This window comes from Diadema setosum, chromosome 7 (assembly GCF_964275005.1).
Source record: "Diadema setosum chromosome 7, eeDiaSeto1, whole genome shotgun sequence".
NCBI lineage: Eukaryota > Metazoa > Echinodermata > Echinoidea > Diadematoida > Diadematidae > Diadema > Diadema setosum.
The window spans coordinates 29721082-29732105 of NC_092691.1; the positions used below are offsets into that span (position 1 = coordinate 29721082).

At 38.3% G+C, this 11024-nt stretch overlaps 1 non-coding gene across 1 annotated transcript; it reads right to left on the reverse strand.

Annotated features, from left to right (window-relative positions):
• Positions 1–5869: 5869 nt before the first annotated feature.
• On the reverse strand, positions 5870–5933 carry LOC140231342 (U6 spliceosomal RNA). Its single transcript, XR_011901435.1, has one exon. It is a non-coding gene; the product is annotated as a U6 spliceosomal RNA (small nuclear RNA).
• Between the last annotated feature and the right edge of the window lie 5091 nt (positions 5934–11024).

The window sequence follows — 11024 nt, forward strand, 5'->3', positions numbered from 1 at the left end:
CTTTTACATTTAAACTTACCATCATAGTTATCCGGTACATTCTTTTGTCAATAGAGCAAAAGATGCAAGACAACTTCTCGAAATTTTAGCAGTCTGTACATAAACACCCCCTGGCATGCATCTCCCATCATTTGCTTTCTCAGAAAATGACACACTAACTTTCAAGGTCTACATTAAAACCATCACAATAGAAACAAAAAGACAAGGATGTGCCAGTAAACATCCCCTTATGTTGCTGAATAAAAGTTTCAAACTATTCAAACTTTGGTCTGCACTGGAACAATTTGACCCTCATAGTAAAAACAGTGAAGGTCAAATCCTGATCAACTCTGCTAATGACAATACACTGTACAGACTAAGTATTCTATGTACAAAGAAGATCACCCACACAAAAGGTTACTTGTAAAACTGAAAAGGCCTCAACTTGGAAGGATTTAGGCCTCCTCTAGTGACAGCAACGGATTTGCAAAGGGCACAAAAGAATCTAAATCTCTTTGCATTCCATTCCAGAATCAGTTGCAATCCCATTCACAGAAAACTGGCCAAGGTGTTGAGGATGCCCAGCGGATACCTATTGAGTGCCCCAGTGAGCTATGCGGTGTATTGGTGAATCAGTAGAGAGTAAATTAAATGTGTTGTAAAAAGGGTGGTTCCTACGTGTACGTCGTAGACACACTGCAGCAGCTCCATACATCGTACCTTTAAAATGAATTTTTCCTACTGTACACGCATGTCAAGAATTAAGACCTTTTACCTCCCTACCACACAATTTGGGGGAAAAAAAAGTATTTCCATGCTTTGTCTTGTCAGTGATAAAACAACATAAGCCATAGCTCTTACTATTCAACATTGTTGGGAGCAAAGGGTGGGTTACACACAGACAAAACTGACCATGGGTTAGAATTTTATACACAGTAATCACTATCACACAGTCAATTAATGGTCAGAATGCATCATCATTTATTTGGTCATTGAACTACAAAATATGTAAACCTCTATTTTTTTTTCAATCATTCCACAAAAAAAGAGACAAAATACAAGAGAAAGTCAAACACACTGTACATGTACCTCTTTCAATGATTGCACAGATTACCAACAAATACACTGTACATGTACATTGTATGTACAAAAGCTTTGCAGAGGCAGTGTTTCTTAGACTTAGACGAAGCATGAGCACAGATAATGCATCAATAGGACAACCAGTATGATTAAAACAGCAGTGACACCAGTGTTACGAAAAAATATTCTTTGTTGTTGATAAATGGAAGGTTTTTTTTTTTAATTGTTGTAGTTTCTATAAAGAAGGAAAAGATGAGCTTATATTCACTATAAAAGTCTTAAGTGGTTGCTTATTTTCTAATCAAATGCTGCATTGGATTAAGATTACTTACTGAACAAATGAGCTATATTGTCTGTAAATAATATTCATACAACATGTGGACTATACAGTTACATACCAGTACCATCACACAAAATGCTACAGCCTGTCACTACGCTACAATATACTGAGGACTCGATGTAAATCTGCTCAACCACCCCCCCCCCCCCCCCATTTCTTCATTTTTGAGCACAAAGAGACTGAAGTGATACAGGCTATAGAAATATGGTTATATGATAATATTCCAACATCAGTTGCAAATCAGTCTTCTTATGAGCCTCATGTTATAGGTAAGCGTCTAAACCTCTAGACAACATTAACACTCTATAATATACTATTGTACACATACATGTAGGGTGCGTTCGAGCGCTCTCCTAAAGCGAACTGTACCGTACCGTACCCGCGCCAGAGGAGCATTCGAACGCTCCTAAAGTGTACCGTACCGTACTGTACCGAGCCAAAAGTGCACCACTTCCCGATGTGCTCCAAAAGCATACCAAAGCGTACCAAAAGTTCGTTGTAAAGCATGCGCGTATCATGCGCATACGTCACAATGCAAAAACATCATTCTTATTGTTCTGGACAGCTGTAAGTAGTTCAAGCGCCAGGGGTGAATGACATTCTTGCTACAAACAAGCGTGACCTTTCTAAAAATAACTCGTGAGTACGCTTTCTCCACAAAGCGCTCGAACGCTCCAAAATTAGCATGGTACGGTACGCTTTAGTTCAGTTCGCTTTGGTTCGCTTTAGAGCGCTCGAACGCATCCATAGTTGCAGCTAATAAGGGGAAAAGTGGTGATGCTGTCGAACTAGGCTCAGTAAAGCCTCTTCTGTTTCTTTATAGCCACATATTTATACAATATGCCGAGTTGTAAAATTTTCTAGAGTGTTTACTTGCACTATTCACCTGGGCATCGTGACAAGCAATAGTGCATCTACCAACGCCAATATGCCAATGGCGGTCTGTACTCAACTGGAAGAAGAATTATTAACATTTACCCAATGTGCTTTTAATAGGGTACATACATGTACACTTGCATCTTCCTTGGCCTTGGCATCCAATCATTTTTGACAATCATGCACTTTAGGGGCCTATATTATCAGTGTACAATATACCCTAAATCGAGCAGTGCATGCATCTTTGAGTACAGTGCACTCCCATTATGACGAACATGGTTATAACGAAATTCCGGTTACAGCGAAGTAAAATTTAGGACCGCAACATTATCAACCCTATGTATTTCTATTGTTCATTCATTCGCCGGTCGCAAGGACTTTGTTATAACGGGAGTCCACTGTATCTATCAGGTCAATAGTATGTGTTCCGGTACTGTGTGCATGCATGTGTGTGGGATTTCGTGTCGGGATGTGTGTGCATGTGTGTGTCAATGTCTCTGTATACTGTAAAACATGATATACATCTATTCGCGGCATGAATTTTTCGCGAATTGGAGCCGACGGCCTTTTTTGCGGCATGAAATTTTCGCGAACTTCCACTGGCATTCAATGCATATACATGTAGTGTAGACAAGAACTATCGCGTGCATTTTAATTTCGCGAATCTTGGCGCTCGCAAAATTCGCGAAATTAAAATGCAGGCAAAAATTCCTCGTTTTACAGTAATAAAAGTGCTTGAAGTATGTACATACACACTGTATACATTGTACACCTCACCTGCGCTGCGCAAGGTGGTTTGCATCTGCAGTAGTGAATGAAGAAAGCATGAAAATATTTACATGATTATTGTGGTACCGGTAAGCTTCACATGCGATCACATAAAGCCTACCTTACACTGCAATTCCTTGTGATATGATGTCGCATCGCAGAAGATTGCCAGATAGCGCACAGAGTGCGGAGATTCTCTTTATCCATTTATCTATAACAGCCTAACGTTACGATTTTTCAATATCCTGCAATGGAGCAATGGCGCTAGATATCGCTCAAAGTAAACCCACCGCAAGCTATCGCTAGTCAAAATTGCAGTGGACTTTATCGTAAGGCGTAGTTATGGGTAAACTTGGTTGTTGGTCCTAAGGCTAAGCGCGCATTATAAGTGGCCGAGTTTACCAGCTACATAGGCCGAGTTTACCCACATACATCACAAGTATGGTACTTGTCAAAAAGCGTTCCATACAACAGAAATTCACCCTGCCCCTCCGATAGGGATACTAGATGGCGATGGTATGGTTGCCGTTTTTCTTCTTCTTCTTCTTTTTTTCTCTCTCTCTCTCTCTTTCTACATTTTATTCTACTTCTTCTTCTTTTTTTGGCTGCCTTTTTGTACTGTTAACTGTCTACGTTTACAACGACTATTTCTTTACAACGACAATTTCTTCTAACATCGGCATCACCATTGACCATCGCCTCGGTACTGACTGAGTGCTGTGTACAATGCAATCGAGCTATCGTCATCTAGCTCGCCGTTGAACTGTAAAGGTTACAGTACGATCCTGGCACATTGTTTTCAACAGCATACAAATTGTAATCTCATAGGTAGATATTTACAGACGTTCTGTCGTTGATCACTGTATCATGCAGACATGGTATCGTATTATCTTGATGATGAGAAGTTTAATACGCGATGTATACTATAAACACACATTTTCAGTAATGTAAGAAAACATTCACGCTGCGCGCTGCGTACAGCTAAACCGCTCCTTGGCTAAGCTAAACGGTACAGGGTGGGAGCCCGAGGCCCCCGTGTCTGTCTCTAAGCTAACGTTAGTTAGTGCATTATCTAGTATTCTAATGATAGAAATGTAATTGAGTAAGTGAGTACAAGAACGCATTTACTTACAGTTTTGAAGGCACTTTTGCTGGCACTTTCGTGTTTCTGTCAGGTCCTGTTATGATATTCTATAAATATCCAAGACAAAATATATAGCGACGTCTTCAGTGGTAGCTGGTAGTCAGTTCAGCTCAGATATCATAGTCGAGTCGCACACAACACTTACACCTTGTACCTTGCGTTGCATGCGCGAGCCATATCCGAGGCGTGGGAGCCGCCGTGGGATAGTTATGGGTGGTCTTTCTAGCTTAGCTAGCCAGCTCTCACATTGCACACACAAGGGGTTACGGGCGCCGTTGACGTGTGGAATCGATAACTGGCCGTGCTACGGAAAAAGCTCCAGAGCGCGCTCACTTGGGCGGCAAGGGTTAGCAGTGGTTAGGCCTGCTGCCATCGCCAGTTGAGGTACACAGTTTGTTGTTTGTTTTTCCGCCTGCATTATCATGTCAGCAATGCTTTTAGTCCACCGTAGATGGGGTACTATCAAAAAAGATAACGCAAGGGCCCGTATTCGACCTGTAGACCAAGGTCCACTTTTTAGACACACTTTTTAGACCAGGAGCATTATTTTAAACTTGCTTTAAGTTTTAGCAGAATACGGACCAAGGTGGTCATAGTACTATAAATGTACACATAGTAGTTGAACACTGCTGAACGAGCCGGCTGCACTGCCAAAAACGGCAAAACATTCACAGGGCCGGCGGCGCGGGGCCGGGGGCTCGATCGGGCCCCACTTTTTTTTTTTTTTTTTTTTTTTTTTTTTTTGCATAACATGATATAGGAATACACAGGGTTTAACCAGCTGGGTCCCACTTTTTTTTTTCATTGCACTGAAGGCCTAGCTTTTTCTTTTCTTTTTGCTTTTGTGCTTGTCAATCAATGATACCCGGAAGTGACGCCAGAAATATAACCCCCCCCCCCCTCCCCCACAGTAGTTAAGAGCCAGCCTTGGTTCACACTGGGTACGGTGTTGAGCACAGTAAACCCATTTTATGGTGATTTTGGTAGTGTGTGACAGAAAGATCTTGATATCATTTGTATTCAATTTAGCAAATTTTAGATGCGTTCATTTCTTTATTCAATGGAGATTCATCTCATCTGTGTTACCTGCTTTACAGTACGATTATGTTTGCTTGTTTTTGTGTTGTTGTTGGTGGTGGTGGTGGTGATGATGAAGAAATTCAATTTTACACCCCGGAAAATTGCTAACACATTTATTCATACGTTTTTGAAAGTTCATGCACATTCTGGTTATTCCCCCCCCCCCCCTTTTTTTTTTAAGTGGGGTGATGACGTACGTTGGCACAACACAAGGGAAACCCTAATTTACTTTTAGATGACAAAATGAACAGAAAAAGTGTCATAAAAATCAGTAACGGAGGCAATTCCAATTTAATTGTGCATGAGCGGGTCTATGGGAGATTTTGATATGACATTGTATGTTGTTGTTGTTCTTTTGGATTGTGGAGCTCTCTGCCGGGTGGGCAATTTGCTCCAAAAAAATATAATTATTCAGATATGCCTTAAATTAATTATAAAAACCTAAAATACTTTAAATTATTTACAAAAAAAAAAAAAAAAAAAACCTCATTACATTTATTTTTATATGGTATACATCGGAAGGAAAGGGGACAGGGTTCCGGAAATGATGTCATCTGCCTACTCCTGCATCGAGAGAAAATAAATGCAGGGTTACGCCGTTCCAGGGGCCATGCTAATCTTCTCTGTATCGTTCCAATTTTAATAGGTGTGAGCAAGATTTCTCCCATTCACAATTGAAATCAATTGCCAAGAAAATGAGGGTTTGATATTCATATTGGAAACAGAAATAAATCTATAAATGACATTGTATTTTCGTTCTCGTTTAATTTATGTGCATACTGTGATCATCATCGACATCATTTTTGTATTATGACATGCATAATGGTAATAGTGATGACTTAATTACACAAAACTGTAACAAATAACATTTTTTCCCTTTTTTGTCATCAATTTAGTGTGGTCAGCTTAAGCGTGGGATATAAAATCAGCCTTTTTCATTAAAAAAAGAGACCCATTCGAGTCGTGAGCAAGAGCCGAGTGCGTTTCTCTCGCTCTATCTCTCCGAGTCTCTCTCTCTCCCTCTCTCTCTCTCTCTCTCTCTCTCTTTGGAGAAGGGTGCTCATCATCATCATTATCACTAACTTTATCATTATAATATTGCTATTCGGCAAATGTACATATTATGGAAATCAATATAATTCATTGAGACTGTGGAGGATTTGAACTACGGTTATATATTGACAAAACATATTCTTGCGTTTCCATAAGTATAACCTCCAAAAACTTATACTTTATGAAAGTGATCGGTTGAGACAACACAAAGACAAATGTAAACAAAAGGAAATTAATTGAATAATCAATGATGTTCTTTTATTATAGAATCTACTTTCAAAAACGAAATATTAAACTCTTCGGTGAATCACTTATCGAGAACTTGAGATTATATTTTGTTTGAAATCAATTGCCAAGAAAATGAAGGTTTGATATTTATATTGGAAACAGAAATAAATCTATAGTATTGTACACGCTCTTGGGTCATAGAATAGACAACTTTTCGATAAAAGTAAAAAAAAAATAGGACGAACATTACATTTATTTTCATTCGAAATTAAAAGGTTGTTACTTTCAAGCTTTGCTATTTATGCCAGCCCCTACAGCCTCGTCAAACATTCCGTAATATAGAACTGCTCATGATTATGATATAAGTCTAAAACAAATAAAAATTTAAGACTAACCTGTACCACAAATTCAAAGAGGTGGGGCTCCCTTTGGTTTCACCATAGGCCTATATATTTTTTTTTTTCAGTTGTCCGTGAAAAAGTTGGAAACCAATAAATGAAATGAAAATTTTTTCAATTCAATTCAAAGTTTATTTCATTTTTCGACAAAACATATAAGTTGCACTTCTTTTGACAACAGAGAATAAGGTAAACATAACATTATGTATCGAAAAGACTATAAAACAATTGAGGAGGACCACATAGTAATTATACATTATAGTAAAAAAAAAACAATAAAAAAACAGAAGTGATCGAAATATAGTACATGTATAACTTTGCTTAAAGTGCGAAAAATGGAGAGACCCACTAAAAAGACAGAGCTTGTAGAATGTGGGCCCCTCTGGAATAATAACGTCAATGGAAAAATTAATTAAAGCATTATAAATACTATAGGAGAGGGGAAAAAAAGAGGAAGAAGTCTGGAAGTCCACTGAGAACTAGAATCACAGATAAATACACTTACTATTACAGACGTGAACAACATAGGACAAGACTAGGCAACAAAACAACTACTGGAGAAAAGGCTGTACGGGACAAAACGGGATGGACAAGACTAACAGACGCGAAAAAACATGAAACAAGACTAGACAGCAAAACAACTACTGAAGAAAAGGCTGTACGGGACAAAACGGAATGGAAACGATGAACAAATAGAAGACAAAATAGCAAACGAAAATGCACAAGAGAGAGAGACAGCGATCTTCGACAGAAGTGTATCAAGGGACACAGAAAATGGATGTGGAGGGGAAAAAAGTGATTGTAGCGTCTGAAAGGAGAAAAGCAAGGAATTGAAGGGACGTGAGAACAGGAATAAGACAGACATTCATCATTATTGTTCATGTCTTTGACTCTTTTGGCGAAAGCGTGGATAGCAGCAGACATCCAAAAGATTAGAATTTATTCTTCAAAGAGGAAAGAGTAAGTCTGTATGTGAGAGAGAAGGCCAAATGGCTAGTTGAGTCCTGGAAAGTCATACGACTGCAATAGAAAGGACTTCAGTCTCCTCTTGAAAGAATGTATGGATGGGGCGTTTTTTATATCATGATTCAGAGAATTCCAATAATTTGGGCCGATATAAATAAGTGTATTTTTAGCAAGAATCGTGCGTAAGAGGGGTAAGTGAAATTCATTGGAACGCCTAGTGGGATATTCATGAAATGATTGGTTTTTTAGGAACATGGAATTAAAAATAGACGGAAGCAAATTGTTACAATACTTATACATAAATTGGCCTAAGTTATACAAAAACAAATCTTTAATTTTTAAGAGCTTATTGGAGGTAAACAACGTGTTTGTATGAGAACGTACAGGGGAATGGCATAATGCGGAGGGCTTTCTTTTGCAAGAGGGACACTCTTTCAATTAAATTCTGATGCGTGTTGCCCCATACTAAAACTCCATAATTCAAATGAGGCAATATTAACGACGAATATAACATAAGTAATGTTTTTTGAGGAATATGAAATTTCAATCTATTAATAACACCTGTATTACGGGATATTATATTACAAATATTATCAACATGTGATTTCCAGGAAAGTTTATCATCTACAATGACCCCCAAGAATTTAATATTTGATACTCTTTGTAGATGAGAATCATCTAAAACTATATTAGTGTTTAAACTATCAACAGTATTGCTAAAAATCATATATTTCGTTTTTTGAGCATTAAGTGATAACTTATTAGCTCTAACCCAATTTGTCACTTTATTCAATTCAATGTTAATTTTGTGAACAAGAAAATCAATATCATTATGGGCAAAAAATACGTTAGTATCATCTGCAAAATGAATAAAAGAGAGATCATCAGATACGCGACAAAAATCATTGATATAAATAATGAACAATAACGGCCCTAAAAGACTTCCCTGTGGGACGCCACATTTGACTTCTCTGATATCTGAATCATTGTTTTTAATTGTTACAAATTGTTTTCTATCGAACAAATAACTCTTGAACCACTCCAAGGCCTTCCCACGTACTCCATAATGCGATAATTTATAAAGTAAAATGTCATGATTGATAGTGTCGAAGGCCTTGGAGAAGTCCAAGAAAATACTAACTAAATGAGAGTGATTATCGATGGCATGAACTACTCTATCAACGAAATATAAAAGAGCATGCGAAGTACTATGTTTCTCACGAAAACCAAACTGATAGTTCGTAAAAACTTCATGTACCTTCAAAAAATTGCTCATTCTCTTATAAATAAGTTTTTCTAAAACCTTAGAAAGTGAAGACAATAATGAAATTGGGCGGTAATTACTGACTTCAAGTTTATCACCTTTCTTAAATATTGGTATTACTTTAGCCAATTTCATTTTATCCGGAAACACACCGTTGAGGATTGACAAATTGAATATATTATGAACAAGTGGATCAGCAATCGAGGAAATAACACCCTTAAGTATGAAATTATCTATCTCATCATAACCAGAACTTCGTTTGTTCTCAAAACAGGAAACTATATCAATAATTTCAAATCTATTAGTTGGTGTGAAAAATATGGAATCAGAGTTGCGCTGAAAATGAAATGGTTTCTTCTTTGCATTACTGTATTTTATTATAGTACCCAGAAATAGTGACAATCCTGTCTATTACTACTCAAGTAAACTGAACATGGGGGACTCAGTATGATCAGACGGCAAGACTTTGCATCAGCATGAAACATAACCATGTGGGCAGATAACGGCAAGTGAAATGGGTAAATAAGATTGAATGCGGACCTCGTGAAAACATAATTAAACGAATAGATGAGCGGATTTGTGGAGGAAGTTGATATTTAAGCAGGCCTCCTATAATGATGTGTGGATATATACCGTATATTACGTACAAAATATAATGCTCGCTTCTCCGGCCATGCAGTTTTACATTTTTGATGATCGCTTAATAACATAACACCGCGAAGAAGACAATATTACGCACAGGATGATGGTGCACTGATTATACAAAATCTTTATATTCAACATGTTGTGAATTAATTTGTGTTATATAACTTGTCATTACAAGAAAGAGACAGAATTACACCATTTAAAGCACTATAGTGAATATACCTTTTGTTGCATAATCATAGCGTCTATATAGAATACTGAATCTTCTTCTATTTTATCAGTGCAGTAGCGATTCCAAATCTTCATATAACGGGGGAATCCTCCCAGAGACTCCAACCCATAGCACCTTCTGATCTGGAGATTCTCCCGCCTGAAACCCCTAGCAAACGGGAGACTCCAAGTTGATGTGTGCGAAGCGCGAAATTTCTAGGGTTCTAGATGCCCTCTGGTGTTATCTAAGGCTTATTTTTTCAACATACAATAGCAATAAGTAAGAAATCCTTTCCAACGGGAGACACAGAGCCAGGGCGGGAGAAATTAAATCTCAAACGGGAGAACGGGAGATTTTGCAAAAATGGGTTTTCGGCGGGAGATCTCCCGTCGAAAACGGGAGAGTTGGAGTCTCTGTCCTCCTCGTTTACTAAACCAGGTTAAATGCGTGGACTTCCTCTCCTCCTCCTCCTCCTCCTTCGGCTCCTTCTTCTTTTTCTTCTTCTTCTATTTCTTCTTGTCATTCTCCTCTGGGTCCTGTAGCTCCTCCTCTTCCTTTCTGTCTTTTTTTTTTGTTTTTGTTTTTTATCGGCTCCTTCTCCTTCGTCTTCTTCGTCGTCATCATTCTTCTCCTCCTCCTCCTCCTCCTCTGCCCCTCCTCCTTCTTTCTTCTTGTTCTCGATCCCCGATCCTCGTCCTTCTTCTTCTTCCTCTTGTAACAATAGGATCTATACAGTATTTTAGTTTTGATGTGTAGCTATGTTACATGTATTGAAACGTTGAGATCATTTTACAACATCAAAACGATAATATCAAGTCAAATCAAAATCAAAGCAATCAAACGACAGCAAACTATTGCCTATGTAGGCCCTACTGGTAAAAGAGATACGCGGAACTATACAAGACAAGGAGCCTGGAGGGGGTTACTTGAGGGGAGGCGAGGCTGCAAGGCCCGCAGTGAGATTCCAGTGGTTCCCCGATGGGTATTGATGG